Raw genomic sequence first — 18,628 nt, 5'->3', positions numbered from 1 at the left:
CCACTGAGAAGGTATCCTTCTAGTGCAGTACTAGAACAATAATGAAGTGATAGGGTAGAAACCCTAGAAAATACCTTGGTTATAACTATGTACACTTGTGCAGTCTAGCACATAGATAAGAGATTCAGAGAACTATCCCAGTGAAACAGACTGTACTAAGTGAAGCTCCCAAAAAAATATTTATTTTTAAAAAAGGTTTATAATAAAAGAGAGAGAAAAGGAAAAGGATGGTTGGATTCTTAAAGTATGGGAAAAGGGAGACAAAAATACAGGAAAAGAACACAGCACATAGAATTCCAAAATAAAAAGCAATACAGTTGAACTAACTCAGCTAAGTACATTTTAGCTAGGCTGTAGCAGGTTCTTCAGAGCATGCACAGAGCTCCTTGGAGTAACAAGATGTTGGAGAAATCCTTAACACCTACCCAACCTCCTTTGCACCCCAGTTTCCATTGAAGACTGAAGACAAGGGAAAATCCCAAATGCCCAGATATTTATGGTCAGTGGAATCTGATCTAAGCCAGCCTCCTCTCTGAGAGTGACCAGCTGATTTAGCCAATCCCATTCAAAGCTATTTTTACCAATCATAAATTTATAAAATATAGTCCCACCCCATCAAGCATTTGGTATTGGCTCTGAATTTCCATGGCATATAGGTGGTCTGGCCCAAACCAGATAGTTCTTTGTCCAAAAGTGATATAGAGCCCGTTCCTGGGAGGGGGAGGGGGCGGGAAGCAAAGCATGGCAACCGGGACAGTGCAGCTGAGAAGCCTCCTCAGAGGTTTCCTGTTTAGTATTTGGATTGGAGACCATCAAGGAATTCCAGGGTCGCTATGCAGAGGAAGGCAATGGCAAACCACCTCTGTATGTCTCTTGCCTTGAAAACCCAACAAAGGGTTGCCATAATTCGACCGCAACTTGACGGCACTTTACACACACGCAAAGCCAGTGGCTCCGCCTACCAAGTTGGCTGCAACCAATGTTAGATGATGGTTCAGGTTGAGCTGTCAATGTGCAGTATGGGAATAAGCATTAGGGTTGTCAGCTCTGGATTGGGAAATGCCTGGAGATTTTGGGGGTGGAACCTGAGGAGGGAAAGGTTTGGAGAGGGGAGGGACCTCAATGGGGTATAATGCCATAGAGTTTGCCTTCCAAAGTGGCCATTTTCTCCAGGTGAACTTATCTCTGTTGCCTGAGATCAATTTTAATAGCAGGATATTTCCAGCCATCACCTAGAGGATGGCAATAGGGTTGTGCGTATCGATAAACCCAAACCAAAAATAAACTCGAAAGTAGCCATTTCGGCAAATTTTGGGTTTGGGGTTTAACGAATGCCTGGGGATAAAGCCAAAACCAAATAGGCAATTCCTGAAAAAGCCGAATAGATATTCAGCTTTTCACGTTCGGCTATTAGCCTTTGCTCAGAGGCATGGCTCTGTGCTTTCTCCCCCTTTTCTTTCTTTTTTTGTTTTGACTGATTTTGTTAGGGCCCTATCAGAGCCAACTTGGTCTGACCAACCTTTCAGTGGGTTGATCTGGATCAAGCATAAGGGTTTTTTTAAAAGATGGGGATCACCAAGTCCCATCTGGAAGAATATACCCTCCAACTAAAAAGAGCCAGCTTCAACAGCTGCTGACACCACCAGGCTTCCAAAGGAGATTTCTTCATCCATGTGGATGAGCAATCTCCTTCAGACAGGAGACTGATGGTCGAGACTTCGGCTGGCTCCGATCTCACCCCCCCCAAAAAAAACCTGCTCTCAAACTGAAGGTAGCCCTGAGTAGAGGTTTCGTTTCCCCACACCGTGACCATCTCTTGGAATCTGATTTTTGATATCCACAGGATGTCATTTGCCACCAAAAGGAATGTTTTCCATGCCTTATTTCTCTTGCACTTAAGCCTTTTCCCTCCGTTTGGAAGCTAATTTGCATGGTGACCATCTAGGAGAGTCCCTTGCAGGCATGCGGCAAATTTGGGGACTCTACCTCGAAAAATGGCCCCCAGGAGATTTTTTTAAAATCCACATAGAGTATAATGGGCCAGAATTTTTCAGTAAACCTGAAAATAATACCGAAATTTACTGGTATGGGTATTTGGCTTATTTGGGGTTTACAAAAAAAAAAATCAGGCCCAATAAACCCGAACCCAAAATTTACCAGAATTTTTTTTGTACAATCCTAGATGGCAACCCTAATAAGCATAGAGACCGAAATACAAGAAGAACACATGGCTTCCTGTTTGATTTGGGAACTCCAGAATGTCCTGGATGACTCATCTGCCCCTGATCTTTTTCTGGCTTAGGGCCTGACTTTGGAACAGAGACAGCCTTAACAGTTCTGGTGGGAAGACCATCTGCCCTTTAATAAGTGCCTCTTTGTTAATTTTTCTGGATTGCTCAGGGGCCTTTGACATGTTGACTACACAATTTTATTGAAGCGGCTACAAAATAGAGTGGGAATTAAGGATAAATCATATGAATGGCTTAAATATTTTATAGGAAATCATATTCAGGGGGTGGAGAGTCTGAGTCAGCCTTTAACCCGTGGTGTTCCACAGAGGTGTTGTTGTCCATGCTATAATATTTAGGCAAGCCCATTGAATGAGATCACCCACCGCTTTTGAAGTAGGATATAATCAATCTGCTGACAACACTTAGTTATATATCACTTTGACTAAGCATCCAGAAGCAGACATCTCTGTTCTAGGTCATTGTCTATCCACTGTAGTCAAATGACTGAGGGAAAACAATCCAGACAAGATGGAAGTGATGCTGATTTACAAGGTTGATGGTCTAGCTGATAGGGTACCACCCACCCTTTCTTTTTACTTATTTGATAGACACACACTCATGTTTATGAAGCAATACCACATCTATGATTTTAAAAACACTGAAGCAAACTGTTTAATTGGAATGCGGTAAGTCAATATGATTTTATCGGAATGCTTTCTTATTTATATCCTTATATTGTATATGTTTTTGTAATAGTTTTTATCTGTTCCCCAACCCCTTTTGGTCTATTGTTTGGTGAGTCTTTCTTAGACAGATTCCGTGAAGTGCTTGTGGGGTGTCTTACTGGGCCCCACTCTCCTAACTTACAACCTATTCCTGAGCTGGGAGAGTGAAAGTCCTCAGGAGATGCTCAAGGGCCCACGCTGGCATCTGGGCTGCTTCTGCCAGCTCCCCTGCTACTTGCACTCCAAGAGAGGCATGGACACCGGCATTGGGGCGCTTACACTGGCCTCACTGTTCACTGCTGTGGCCCTGGGACACTGGCTCAGCCTCCTGACGCTGCACCTCCATGCACCGTCATCCCAGGGGTGTTCCTGGGGCATTCTGGGGGTGGAGCTGCCTTCAAATGGCTTCCTAACCCCCCTTCAGGCCAGGAATGCACCCTTTGCCCTTACCTGGAGTTATGCCACCTTTTTAGGTGGCGTAGCCCCGTGGAACACTATGGAGTGATTCCATGGGGCTTGCAGGTAAGGGCAAAGTACTGGCTTCAGTGTAGGAGGGATGAATCCTCCTTTGGAGGTGGCTCAGCTGCACTGCCTCCAGCCACCAGCTCAGCCCTCCCCCTCAGGAATGGGCTGTTAATCTGAAAAGCAGGTTTGTGTCATGGCCGAAAGAGCCTTTTTTCACACACATGGAACATGGAAATGAGCTTCTCTTCTGGACCCAGCCATGCTAATCCATGCATTGGTAATCTGGAATTGAGGCTAGTCTGTTGACAGGTTCTATGTAGAGCTTCCCTTGGGGACAAGTCAGTAACTTCAGAAACGTGGCAGCATGGTCATTATTTGGTGTGAGCTGCTAGGCACATGTCATTCCTGTTTCAACCTTTGTCCCCATCCTTTGTCCTCTTTGCCCCTGAGTTCAATTCAAGGTTCTGCTTCTTTCTTTAAAGCCCTTTGCAACCTCAGACCCAACATACTTGAAGGGCCGTCTTTCCTAGTAGGTGCCTGTAGGGCATCTCTAGCCATCTAAGCAAGCAATATAAACAGAATTCCAGAGGCACCTTAAGGACTAGCATGTAAGTTATGGGTTCTTCTCAGTTTCTGTGCATGTTGTTTATTAAGGCATGTGTGGACAAGAGGCTTCAGGGTTGCCAACTCTGGGTTTGCAAATACCTCAAAATTTGGGTGTGGAGCCTGGGAGAGTGGGGTTTAGGAAGGGGAAGAACCTAGGTAGGGTATAATTTTATGCAGTCCACCTTCTAAAGCAGCCATTTTCTCCAGGAGAAGTGAAATAATTGTTTAAAATCAGCTAATAAACAATTAATGTAGTCTGGAGATCAGTTGTAATTCCAGGAGATCTCCAGCCCTCACCTAGAGGCTGGCAACCCTAGGCTTTCCTGATCTAAAATGGTCTAGGAAAGTTCTATTAGGCCTGTTGAAGAAACCCACGAGTGCACATATGTGTTTCCCCACTGGACCAAACGCTATGCCCCCCAAGGACCATTGCAGGTGGGGAAAACAGCATGGGGGAGGGCTGAAGCCCCTTCTCTGTGCACACCACAGTTGCAATATGATTTGGGCCCCATGCATGCAGGAATTGCAGGGAACCTGCAATTCACACCTGACTGTTACATGGGTCAAAGGGTTAGGGCCCTGGATCCAAACAGGTATACTTGATAATGTTTGAACTGCCTGCCCATTTTGCAAAGTACTAAGGAAAATAAGTATGGCATATAAAGTATGAAATATGGGAACAACATAATTAGGATCACCTCTTCAAAACTCCTGCTGACCAAGGAAAGAGGACAGGAAAAGTAACAATGGAGGAAGCCGTGAGAAGCACATTGTGGAAGGAAGAGACTTCAAAGCCCATCAAGCCAGCAAGGGAAAGACAACGGAAACAGCCCTGGAAGGACAGGAGGTCATGTTTAGGGCAAAAGAGAAGCAACATTACCAGCCCACCTTGAACAGTCTTCTTTCCTGACACTTCAGCTGCTAGGGAGGAGATGCTTTTGTGCTTAATTTGTTGGCTAAAAGTAGTAGCAAAAGCAACTAAATAAATACTACAGGCACTTTTAAGTCCCAGCAATTTCAATAGGGCATTTAAGAACACATTTAAGTCTCTCTCATAAAAGCAATGGGACTTAAATAAGGCTGCATACCCTCCAGGAAAAACACACACACCCGCATCAGTCAGCTTCATATACAGCTTTAAGTCCAGCAGAAATCTGTCTGTAATCAACAGTAATACAATCAATTCAAGCAGAAGACATTACCAGTCTCATTGGCAGTCACTTCCCCAATTTCTTTTCCCCATGGGGAAGGCAGCTGTCTTTTTTTCATCAGCCCCTCACTATGTGGGATAGACCACTAGGTCTGCCTTTTGGCTGGATGCGGCCCCTGGAAAATTTCTATTTGGTCCTAGATAAACATGCCCAATATTGGTTAAGGAATTTTTTTTTTTAATTCATCTGCACTTTTACTAATAAGGACCACATTCTGGAGAATAGAGTGGCTCCTAAGAGTCCAGAAGTTGGCCCTTGACTGAGTATCTAAAGAGCTGAACACCAAATAATTGGGGAGGGGAGATGTTTCACTTATCCTGAGCTACAAATATAAGGTATGCACACATACACACACACACGCACACACACATACAGAAACACCCTATATGAACTGAGATAAAGAAGAGAAGCATGAAGCTCCATGTTGTGGTTCAATAGAGGCCTTCAAGGTTGTATAATCCAGTTCTGGTTTGTAGGCAGGAAGCAGTTAAATTCCAGTCTAGTCTGATGCCTCCTCTAGAGCACTGAACGTCCAGTTAGTATTAGACAAAATTTATTAACGGAGGTCACGGCTCTCACACAACTACATTCAGACAAAGCAACTGAATCAAACTGTCGAGGGTGCTGCTTGTGAGGAGGCAGGTCAGGCCCTGTCCTCTTCTTTTTTTAATTGCCTGCCGTATGAAGGCTTTGCAAAAGGACTTTGGGGGAGTCTGCCCCACTGCTGGGTTGCCGTGCTGCGTCCCGTTCGCTATACAATCTGTCGATTCTAGCCCAAACACGGCTCTTCAGTGAAAGAGCTCAGATTTTTCTTTCCACAAGAGTAGCATGATGAGAACTTTATTTATCACATGTCTACAGTGAGCAAACACAAAAGAAAGATCGAGGACATCATCCTAAACTCGAGTGAACACTCCTAGTAATTTATTTATTTCTTTATTGCGTGATGTCTGCCCAGCTCTAATAAGCTCAGTTGCTTACATGCCTGACACCACGGTCTTTTCAAAGAGATCTGGAAAGTGGTTTGTTATTAGGATGTTTGCTTGAGGAATGTTTGCCAGTGTTTCAGGATCAACGATACCACACCATTCAAAGTGCAAGGATGGACTGTTTATTTACTTTTTATTCAAGGCTGGGGTGTCATTTTCAATGACTTCAAGTATCCATCAAAAAGGTGTCATATTTAAGAGGGAACAGAGTTTGTTCTCTTGCATACATCTGCTTTATATATAAACAAACAAAATATTACAATGCAAACTTAGGAAACAATCCAGACAAAGTTAAGCACTTCAAGCCTCCTCGATTTCAACACTGAGCATGTGTTTAACTAAACTGGTGGGGTTTAAAAATGCTTGACTGGATCATGTCCAGTTTGCTATGAAATCATATATGGACTATGGAAAAAAGAAAGCCAGAACTACGGCCATGTTAGCCAGTTGCAGCAAAAACTACAGACTGTAGACCTTATAGGACTGATTCCAGACTGGTGCCTCAAAGTCTGGGGGCTGCCTTCGTTTCTAGGTTGCTTTGCATGATGTCCATGCAAATGAGCTTCCAAACGGTGAAAAAAGGCTTAAATTCAAGAGAAATAAGGCACGGAAAACATTTCTTTTGGTGGCAAATGACATTCTGTGAGCAGTCCTTTATTGTGGCTATGAAAAATCTGATTCCAAGAGATGGTCTTTATCCCCAGGTTTTGGTATCCGGCAAACCTGAATCCTGAAAATTATGAAACAGCTAATTTCGGATTTACTTTTGGTTCGGGTTTATTGATATGCACAACCCTAGTTGGAAGCCACAGTGTGTCTGAGGCAGAGTTCCCCAACATGATGTATACACTGATTGGCACAGGCAAGTTACCATATATGAACAAAACCATTAGTTTGTCTCCGAAACCCCATTACGTTTTTTAAAAATTAGTAGGAGGGAAAGAAAGAGGGGGAAGTTTGTCTGTCTGTCTGTCTGTCTGTCTCATCATGAACCTTGAAAAATGTGAAAGCCTCAAATCCTGCAGCTTCTTCAGCTATGGCAGAGTGGGTGAACTGCTTTTTCCTTAAAGCAGAGCCATTTTATAGCTGCATGTATATTAGTTCAATTAGCATCACTTGATTTCCCAGCTCTTAAAGACTGAAAGTGTAAACACATTCTTATTCGAAGTTTGACACTGACGGTGATTGGGGGGAGGGGGAATCCTGTCTTTTAAAAACAAAAATCTGTGATGGAAGGCTCATTCGTATTTGCAAATTCAAGACTAGTAGCCATGTTAGCTTATTATAAATAACAAAATTACAGAGTGTTGTGGCATGAAGATTGCCCAGTTTTTCTAAGGTAGGAAATGTGATCCTCCAAATGTTAGCCTCAGTTGGCAGATTTTATAGGTGTATGGCCCAAAAACCTATGGAGCAGAAGGAACAGCAGAGTGGAAGCGTCCTGTGACATTTCTAGGAGGAGCGCAAATATATAAAGGAGAACCACCCATTCAAAAGTGTAGTAGCTGATTGTAATACTGTCTTTCTAGCTATGATAATGTCTGTAGTAGGAAAGGACCCATAGTTCTGGCCAAATCCAAGGGGAACAGAGCTGGATTTGTCTGTAAACTCTAGCTGAGATCAGATATCTCCTTTGAAATCATGCTGAATTCATACTGCTGTTGCATTTAAGAGTAGTGGAGATGAAATTAAATTTCTATCTATGGTGTTAGATGTGTAAAGTCCAGTCACCCTTACTAGATGTCCCTGGATGTTGCCGTTAACTGCCAATGAACAGAAGTGTGAAACTAACCGCTAGAGCACAAGCCCCACAAGGAAGTTTTCCTGATCTTGGGGATGGCTCCCATTCATTTTGGTGAGGCTGGTACAGGAAAATCTCCCAGACCGATTGTCCCCAAAGCCTTTCACCTCCCCTTCCCCAATCATTGGGAATGAAGCCACCCACCAGCTTAGGGCCACCCTTGTGGCTGATTGCTGCCCATGGATTGTTTTACAGGTTGTCGTCGCTGATTAAGAAGATGGGAAGATCAGGGGGGAAGAGGCCCAGCGGAGTCGTAAGGACACAGTCCATCCCCAGGAAGGAAAGCTGCCCATCGGCAGGCAAGCCGTGGTGCTGGAGGCCTTGCCAACTGTTTCAACCCTGAATAGTCCCGGCCTGGCAGATAATTCAGAAACTATTTGTATGAGCTATTTATCAAATTATTAACTGCACAGATGTTGTTTGGCTGAAGAGCAGCTGAACCTTCTCGCTGCCAGCCGCGGAGACAAAGGTCTGAAGGAATAATTGAAGATGTGCACGGAATATTAAATTAATTTACTGCTCTTAATTCTTATGCTAATCCTGACCTCTCCTAGAGCCTATCAATTACCCTGCATAGAGGGAGAAGAAAGAAGGCAAAACAGTTTCTTCTTCGGCTCCTTTTTTGAAAAGGAAAATATTTGCAATGAAGCCAGCAGCAAAAGACTGGGGTGGTTTAATTGAAGCGCCGATTTGCAATTACGTGGTTTGGGAAGGAAGATGCATGGGGGGGGGGGGGAGGCGCGGCGCTGGCGAAAATAGCTGCTCGTCTGCGAAGAGCGGGAAGGACCCCAGCCAAGAAGGAGTGACCCCCCACTCCGCACGCACACGCAGAAGCTCACACCTTTTCCATCCAAAAGAAACCGCTTTTTTATAAGCGCCGGACTTGCCTGTGCACGTCTGAATGCAGCCTCCAGAGTCCTCCTCAAGCCAGAAACATTGAAACCGTGTCTCCGGGACAAAGGAAGACGGGGTGGTGGCGACGGGGGGGGGGGCTTCTCAGCCTGAGCCCCGTCTCACATACGCCAGAGGGCTGTGCGGGGCCCTTCTAGACGTGCTCTGGGAGTCCCGTGGGGGCCTCTCGGAGCGATTTTTTGCCCACGTGCGCGCAGCAGCTGCCAGCTCCCAGCGCGGAACTCCCGGCGCATCTCTGGAAGAATCGTCTTGGGCAGCTTCTGTTTGCATCCCCGGGGCCTCTGAGAGATCAAGCCCCCCCCCTTTAATTTTTTTTTTTTAAAGAACTAGTGGCACCCTCGCCTTCCCCCCATCTTCTTTCGCTGTTGCTTTTATTTCATGCGTCTCCACAAAGGGCGCAGATATTTCCTGGAAGAATACATTTCCTAGGGCCGAAGAATTGGGGCTGGTTAAAAAAGAAAGAAAAGCAATAGGCTGGCGGCGCCTGAAACGAATCAAAAACGTAACCCTCCGCCCAAAAAGTAATTTAAAAACGGACAGCATTAACGGGAGGACCTTCTCGCAGCCGGGATGGAGAGAAAACGGAGCCGACACTTTCTTCGAGAAACGGCGGTAGTTCTAATCGAGGGAGGGGGTCGCTTAGGGGGGGCTTGAGGCTTTTCTATTGCAGTATTTAGGGGGCGTTTAGTACAAGCCTCCTCCGCCCTCCTTTCACGGTGCTTTCTCATCAGGGGCAAATCAATGGGGCCGCAAAGAAAGGCGATCCCTCGCTCCCCGCCTCCCTCGACGGCGACCTTCGGGGGACCCCGGCGGCGGCGCGGCGCCTTGGCCGGGCTCCCCGGGCGCGCTGCCTCGGAGGCCGCCCCCCCTCTCTCCCCCCCTCCCAACAGCGAGCCCCCCGTCTCAATTAATCATGCGGCAGGCAAACAAGGAGATTTCTTCCACTACAAATAGCCTCAAAGAGGGCGGCTGAATGGGGCGGATTAGCATGAGAAAGGCGCCGCCAAACTCCGCAGTTCAACAGCTAAAGAGCAATTGGACGGGACGGGGGGGACCATTCAGGGCGGCGGGGAGAGCAGAGCCCTAGCCTGCGCCTCGGGGCAGAGACTCGTGGTGGCGAAGGGTCCCCCCGGCGCTTCCACCCTGCCAGGGGTGGAAGCTGTTGAACCCAGGAGCGCCTTAAGGGCGGAAAGGATTTCCCCGGGAGACGTTCGGGAGAGTCGGGGCTTCCTTCGTGTCCTGCAGAGGCGGCTGCCTGTGGACCTCAGGCCCGCCGAGGGCCTTTCCAAGCCTGGGCGAGGAGCGTGCTTGGATCTCCCGGCGATTAAAACGCTTTTTGCTTTTCAGGCGCGTGGGGAACGACGCTTCGAACATCTGGACAGCTGCGTGGGCCGCGGGACTTTCTCCCGAGGAAGCGTGCGCCCGCGGGCCCCCGTGAAACACACAAGACCCTGACCATTCAAGCAGCTCTCTTCTGCACCCTCCTTTCGGGCTTGTTCCACTGAAATCACTGCTATTTACTCCTGAGTAAACCGATAGAACGACAGCCAGTTTCAGCGGATTTGCTATGAAACCCGGACTAGTTTTTTCTATAGCATCGCAAGTCCCTTCTCTAATCCAGGGAAACGGCGTTTGCCTGCAATACCTGTTGGCCCGGGTGCGATCCCGCATCTAAATGTAAAAACCAAGCGTGTTTAAGTTCACACCTTTTGGATGAATAGGGCAACCCCGCGTAAAATTGCCATTCAGCGCACACGTTAAGAAGTACGTCTCCTCCAGAGCTGTGCTTCTGAGTAAAACATGGATCGTTCTGCAATTTTTTGAGCTGGGTCATAATCGAGATGAACTGGCTGGGAAGCTTCCTCGGGGACTAAATTCAGTCTGTGGGTCAGAATCACAAGCCCGCTTTTCTGGAGTGCTGGGAAGAGTCTTCCGCAGTCCCTTTCCTACGCGGCTGCCGTTAATAGTGTGTGTGTGTGTTCGTACAGACCGATAAGCGTGTCGGGCCCTGGAAAAGTAACCTAAGAACAGGGCTACAACTGCACGAAGGAGGAAGAATATCCCGAGGTTTTGCCTGGGATTTGCCGCTCTCTAGATGCACATTTCCCCCAGCCAAATTCTTAAAACTCAAAAATAAGCCCCCATGCAGAGTTTCGAGGATTCAGATGAGACAAATGTGCATATGTGTTTTCGCCCATATGACCCTGCAGTCCCAAGCAGATTTACTTCCGTCTAAATTCATTGATTTCAGTGGATTTAGAAGGGTGTTAACTCTGTTTAGGCTCGCATTGCTACTGTGGACGACGTTTTCAGAGGACCACGTTTTCAGGTCAAAGAAGCTGTAACCTAAGTGGGTAAGGTACATCCGTCCAGGTAAACAGAGAGGAGGTGATTTTGAGACCCAATCAAGCCGAGATTTAAAACATAAAATAAAGAAATGCAAGAGATCGCGCTAGGTGTGTTACAGTCCTGTGCAATGCTGCATGGTACTGAATAAATACAGAATCCAACCAAGCGAACAGACCTATCTAATCCAGTCGTGGATGTGACCCCCCCCCTCCGGGGTAGCTGCAGCCACTGGTGGGGTGACAGATAAACAAGGAGCCCCTTGGAGTTTCCATGGACCTTTACTGCGATCGTGTTTGTGGTTAATATGTAGATATTGCGTAGCTAAAGCACCCTTTGCTGCTATATATGAATGCAAATCGCATGGTATTTGCGAGCAAACTCTCCTAGATTATCATGAATTGGGAGGAGGGGGAATCCCACAGGGACCTATATGCTATATATGCAAAACCAGGTATCCACCATGAGACGGACTGACTCAGTCAAAGAAGCCAGGGCCCTCCGTTTGCAGGACCTGAGGCGCTCTCGCTCTCTGGCACACACAACCAGGTATGTCGATTGATTGGGAACAGTTTCGGCATCTGGTTCTAAGCATGCTCGGGGAAAGCCCGTCGATTTCAGTGGAAGCTCTTGCAGTCGATTCCCCACCCAGGCATGGCTAAATGGTGCACAACCTCAGGCAGCGGTGATCAATGAGCCCTGCAGAGGGAAATGGGCATCTCTATCCAGACGAGGGCTTGTACGGTGGGGAGTGACTGCAGTTTTATGTACTCAGTCCCACAATGTTTGCAGGTGATTCTGAGGGGCAGCCCACTGCCCTCTGTCTCCCTTGCCAAAGTCTTCTTTTTTATTTAACCCTAGAGGCTGACAGTACAATCTCAAACAGAGTTACACCTTTCTAAACCAACTTTAAGTAAATAGGCCTGGGTGTTGTGTGTTGTGCCCTCAAGTCTCTTCAGACTCATGGCGACTCTATGAATCAGTGTTCTCCAAAATGTCCTACCTTTAACAGCCTTGCTAAGATCTTGCAAATTGAGGGCTGTGGCTTCCTTTATGAGTCAATCCATCTCTTGTTGGGTCTTCCTCTTCTCCTGCTGCCCTCACGTTTTCCTAGCATGATTGTCTTTTCCTGTGACTCTTGTCTTCTCATAATGTGACCAAAGTATGACAGCCTTAGTTTAGTCATTTTAGCGTCTAGGGTCAGTTCAGGCTTGATTTGATCTACAACCCACTGATTTGTTGTTGTTTTTTGGCAGCATGGTATCCGTAACACTCTCCTCCAACACCACATTTAAAAAGGAATCTACTTTCTTCCGATCAGCTTTCCTCAATGTCCAGCTTTCATACCCATACATAGTCATAGGGAATATGATGGCATGAATTAACTTGATCTTGGTGGCCAGCGATACATCCTTACACTTCAGAATCTTTTCTAGCTCCTTCATGACTGCCTTCCCAGTCTCAATCTCCTTCTGATTTCTTGGCTGCAGTCTCCCTTTTGGTTGATGATGGAGCCAAGGAATAGAAAGTCTTGAACAATTCAATTTCCTCATTGTCCACCTTCAAGTTGAGTAATTCTCCTGTAGTCAATCCTTTTGTCTTCTTGATGTTCAGCTGTAGTCCTGCTTTGGCACTTTCTCCTTTAACTTTCAGCAGTAATCATTTCAAATCTTCACTATTTTTGACAGTTTTGTTAATGTTCCTCCCCCCAATTTTCACTCCACCATCTAAATTTAATCCAGCTTTCCTAATTATATGTTCTGCATAAAGACTGAAGAGATAGGGAGATAAAATACATCCTTGTCTAACACCTTTGCCAATTGGAAACCATTCTCTTTCTCAGTATTCTGTCCTAACTGTGGCCTCTTGTCCAGAGTACAGGTTGTGCATCAAAACAATAAGATATTGTGGCACACCCATTTCCTTTAGAGCCACCCATAGCTTTTTGTGATCCACACAGTCAAAAGCTTTGCTGTAATCTATGAAACACAAGCTGAGTTTCTTCTGAAATTCTCTGGTATGCTCCAGTAATCAACGTAAGTTTGCAATATGATCTCTAGTGCCTCTTCCTTTTCTGAAACCAGCTTGAACATCAGGCATTTCTCATTCCATATATGGTAACAGCCTTTGCTGTAAAATTTTGAGCATCACTTTACTTGGGTGAGAAATTAATGTCATGGTCTGGTAGTTGCTGCAATCTTTGACATCTCATTTCTTGGGAATTGGGATGTAAATTGATCGTTTCCAGTCTGTGGGCCATTGTTTTGTGTTCCATATTTGTTGGCATATTCTTGCCAAGATTTTGATGGACTCAATTTCTGTGGCTTGGAATAGCTCTATCCCATCTGCTCTGGTGATTTGTTTCTTCCAATTGCTCACAGTGCAGCTTTCACTTCACTTTCTTAAACTGTAGGTTGTTCCTCAAAAGATTCTTCTTGGAAGGAATCTGTCATCCTTTTGTCTCTTCTTCAGTGTATTGTTCCCACCTTTTCTAGGCATAGAAGGGTGTAACTCTTTTTAGGATCACACTGTCAGCCTCCTGTGCTAAGGAAGGCCAGAGTCTAACTTCTTCCCTGAAGTGCTACCTTCCCCCTCGAAGAGAGTTCGCTTTTTTACTTCCGGGGAAACTTCAAATGTGCCATTCTCCTCCAAAATTCTCACACATGTGCTGTTAATCTTAGAATGATGAAGCTGCAATCCTATAGGCACTTTACCTGTTTAATCAGAAGTTTCCCACTGAGCTCCATGAGATTACTCTCAACCAATCAGGTTAGTAAAACCCTAAACGCAGGAGTTGGAAGCAAACCTATCCACAAGGCGCTGCACTATTTCACAGGTGCATGTTCGTCTGACAGTGCAGATGGAGTCTGCATATGTGGCCACAACAACTCAAAAGCTGGACCTGTCATATGTTGTGAAAGTAAGGTCGTGTGCAATTAAAAAAAATGTTTTCTTCTTTTTACCATTTTGAGGGCCAGTCCTGTGTAGTGCTTAGAGTGTTGGACTGGGATCTGGGAAACCCAGGCTCGAATCCACTCTTAAAGAAGCTCGTTGGGTGACCTTGTGCCAATTACATACACTCTGAGCCCAACCTACCACACAGGGTTGTTGTGAGAGAGGAGAGGAGAATGATGTAAGCTGCTTTGGGTTCCTGTTGGAAGAAAAGAGCAAGAGTCCCGGAGCACCTTAAAGGCTAACCAAATTTCTGGCACTTCTTCAGCTGTGGCTCACAAAAGCTCCTACCCTGCCAGAAATCTGGTCAGCCTTTAAGATGCTCGGGGACTCTTGCTCTTTTCTACTGCCAGTGACAAACACGGCTACCCATCCTGATCGATCTCACTGGGAAGACAGGTAGAGTAGAAATCAAGTTTAAAAAAATGGAAACAAATCTATCTACCCTGCAGGTTTTCCCTCCCTCACAAACTCTTTGCTGGAGTTTCCTCGGCCTCTTTGGGGGTGTCACGTGGGCGCGGGCATAATACTGATCACGATCCGACGGTCGGCCTGCCTCGCAAGATCTCTTGCTGTCATCCCCAAGGTTGGAGCACGTTGCGAAGGCTCTTTTCCAGGATGATCTTAAATGACAACGCGTCGCTCCTGAAACGGCTGCGCACAACTCTGTCTCAAAACCTTCATTGTGCTCCAGTCGTTCAGAAGCCCCTTTGCCTTTGCCTGGCGCGCCTTGTCGGGTGCACCAGCATGCAGGGGAGGTTTTGCCTTGGATTTGCCGCCCTCAAGATGCACATTTTCCCCACCCTTATTCTCAAAATTACCCCCCTGCAGAGTTTCGGGGATTCGGCCGGGGAAGGTGTCCGTCCGCCTAGAGAGCGCAAACCCAAGGCCAAACCTCCCCTGCACTGTGCGGTCAGGAAGGCTACAGCGCTTGGCCGGGTTGGAGTCGACAGCCTGTCGATCCGCCTTTCCCCCACGTGTCGAGTAAGGCCCGCGATGCTGGATGGTGTCACCTGCACCAGAAAAACACCCAGGTCCACAGGGTGCCCCGGACACGGGTTTGCCTTGCCTGCAAGAACGTTTGCGCGACGATCCTAACACGATGGAGCGTGCGGTAGTGGTTGGAGGGGGCTGGGCTCGGGATCCATCGGTCTCCGGTTCTAACCTCCTTCCCGTCGTGCCGTTTCCACGTGGCCCTGCGAGTCTCCCAGCCCTAAGCCGCCCCCGCCCCCCAACAACACAGGGATGACAGCAGCGCTAAGCGCCCGGACCAAGTTGCAGGGCTGGTCTCCACATAAAGTCTATGTGCCACTTTGAGAGGTGGAAGGAATAATTTTTTAAAAAATTACCTTCGGAGGAAAGCTGCGAAATCAGTAGTTCAGTGGCGCTGTCACGCATGCTGAAAAAGGCACTTTCAATCCACGTTCAGATGGATTTTACTGTATGAAACGGCAAAATCCACTTGCAAACGATTGTTAAAGCGCGCTGAAAGTGGATTGAAAATGCCTTATTCCGCATGCGTGACAGCGCCCTAGGAGAGACTTAGGTGGCCCACTTGCACGGGAGCCCAATTTGCCGGGGGTGGGATGGGGGCGGCGGCTGTATTTGCTGGGACATTAGTGAAGGAGCGGGAGGTGACCCGTCTCAGTTCTGAAGTTTTCGTGCACGTGAACAGCCGCACGAGGAATCTCTCGGAGGAGGGCGGGCATCGGGGGCAGGTGTGTGCCCGGAACACCCCCCCCCCTTTGTGGTGTTCCTCTTCCGCAGGCCACCCACCGCAGCCGGGGTTTCCCTTTGCAGAGAGCTCAGGCACGGAATCCAACGCCCACCTTGCCTGTGGTGCCAGCGGGCATCTCTGGGCGTCCGGGGATCTTCCAAGGATCCATCGAGCCCTGCTGGGAACTCGCCGAGCAACGTGGGAGTCGAAGGTCCCCGGGCCTCCTGGGGGCGGGATTCTTGCCAACAAGGCCGCGCTGGGGGGGGGGAGGGCTGGGCGGGCTTGCTTTGTTTCCATTTAATACAGTTTTACCCCGCTCTTCCCCCAAGGAGCGCGTCGTTGCCCCCCCCCCCACCATTTGATCCTACAACAACTCAGTAAGGTGGGTTGGAGTGAGAGTGAGCGGCCCAACGGCGCCTAGCCAGGTTCCTTGAGTAGGGATTTGAACCTGTGTCTCCCAGATGCTAGACCCAGAGAGTGCTCACCCCCCCCCCAGACCGACGTGGTCTGGAATTTCCGAGCTCCCAGCGATTTAAAAGACTTAATTTTTAGGCGCATTTAAAACACACACAAAAAAAACCCGGAGCTCAGAGCAGGAACCCTCGACGCCTCCCTGAAGTGTATGCGCAGGATTACTGAACCGGGATTAATTCGGCCTTAACCCGAGCGCGTATTCCGCACTGCAAATTTAAACCAAGTCGAACGGACCCGGGCCTCAACGTGGCAGGCAGGGGCGCGCGTCCACACGCGGCTCGAGCCTCCTTCCTGGGGCAACAGTCGGCGCGTTTTCATCTTATTTTCCTATAAATGTGTACATGGGAGAACAGTCTTGCTGGTGCCCGAAAGTCTAAGGAATCAATGATGCCATGCAGGAAACGAGACAAGAAGATTCGTGGTTATTTGGGCGGCAGGCAGCCCCCCAACCCGGCTGTATTTCCAGATCTCTCTGGAATCGGTATTTATGAAGGAGGTAACAGAGGGGAAACGGCACTTTGTCTGAGAAAGAAGCCCGTGTCTAAAACGACCCTTCCCCCACAGGGTCAGACCGTTTGGGGCGGGGCGGACTTCATTAAGGGGTCTTGCTGGTGACCCCTTCGCAGTGGGGCTGCTTGTTCTGATCGGCAGCTTTAGCTGACGAGGATACATTTTTTTAATCGTGGAACCGAAAATCAAGGGCATTCGTGTTAGTTGTTTGAAGGTGTTTTTTTCCCCGTTTCTTTTAAAATTTTGCTTTGGTCTTGCTGTGCTCCAGTATTACGGAACGGGAAGAAAAGGGTTCTTTAACAAGCTGGGATCTTCTTTTCATGAAAGTGTTTTTAAACCTGTCAAACACACCTCAAAAGGATCATTTGATGTTTTGGCGACATGCGACTGAGTTTAATTGATTGATTAATCGGCTAAAAGGCAGAGGGACAAACCGATTAAAATGTACAGCCCCCCCCCCCCAATGAAGTCTGGGTGTTCTTTGCAACGGTATCGTTGCGATAATAATATCTTTTCGTGCTTTAGGAAATGATCCGAAAACATCTGGTGAGAAGTCTATAACACCAACCGGGCCACCAACGCCTCTGCATTCGACCCAGTGTGTGTGTGTAGGGGGGGGGGAGTCTGTTTTCCTGCCCAAGGGGGTCCGGGGGCTTTGGCGGGACTTCCTCCGGCTCCACCGAGAAAGAGCCATTTATGCACGGCAGGTTTTGCCTTGGATTTGCCGCTCTCTCGATGCTCATTTTCCCCATCCAAATTCTCCAAACTCCAAATTCTCCAAGCCCCCATGCAGAGTTTTGAGAATTCGGATGGGGAAAAGGTGCACCTAGAGAGCGGCAAATCCAAGGCAAAACCTCCCACGCATAAAGGGCGGTGTTCTTTGCAGCGCTATGGTTGCGATAAGAATCTCTTTTAGTCGTTTAGGAAATGATCCGAAAACATCTGGAGAGAATTCTGTAGCACTACCCGGGCCACCAACGTCTCTGCATTGGACCCGGTGGGGGTGGGGGAGGCTGGCCTGTCCTTCTCCCGCTGTCCTCAGCCCCGACTTCAAGGGGCGCACCAGCGATCCGACAGATCACGCAGTCCAGAACCCGCGGGGACAAAGCGAGGACCAGCCTCCAAACGCGAGTGGGTGGGTGGGTGGGGGTGGGGGCCCGCGGCGCGGAGGACGGCCGGGGAGGCGGGCGGCGGGCGCAACCGCGGAGCGGGGAGCGCTGCCTGCAGCCCCGGGGGGAGCTGCGCCGTCGGCCATTCCGCAGCCAGGCTGCTCCGAGGGCGGGCGGGGCGGGGCGGGCCTGCAAGAATGGGGCGCGGAAGCGGGCTCACTCTGGATCCGGCCCTCGGGTTGGTGCCTCCCGCAGCGGAAAAGGCCGTCGAGGAGCAGGGGCGGAGTCGCCGCCCGGCTAGCGTCGGGCGGAGGGCGCCTCGTTTCGCCTCCGCGGGGGTCTGGGCCCGACGGCGCCCACGGAAGGAGCGGGCCGGGACCTCCTCGGGAGCCAGGCCCCTGCGGGGCGGGCAGGCCTCCGCCGGCGCCCTTCCAGGTCCTTTGGCCCCGTCGGCTTTCGCGACCCTGGCCCCGGAGGCCGGGCCTGAGGGAGGGGAGGACCGCGCAATCCCTCCGCACCCCTCCCCTCTCGGGGCCGCGGAGAGGAAGGGCCTCCTCCCGGGGGCCCAGGCGCGCTGGGA

This window comes from Euleptes europaea, chromosome 17, assembly GCF_029931775.1.
Source record: "Euleptes europaea isolate rEulEur1 chromosome 17, rEulEur1.hap1, whole genome shotgun sequence".
In the NCBI taxonomy this organism is placed as follows: Eukaryota; Metazoa; Chordata; class Lepidosauria; order Squamata; family Sphaerodactylidae; genus Euleptes; species Euleptes europaea.
This window is presented reverse-complemented; position numbering follows the sequence as displayed.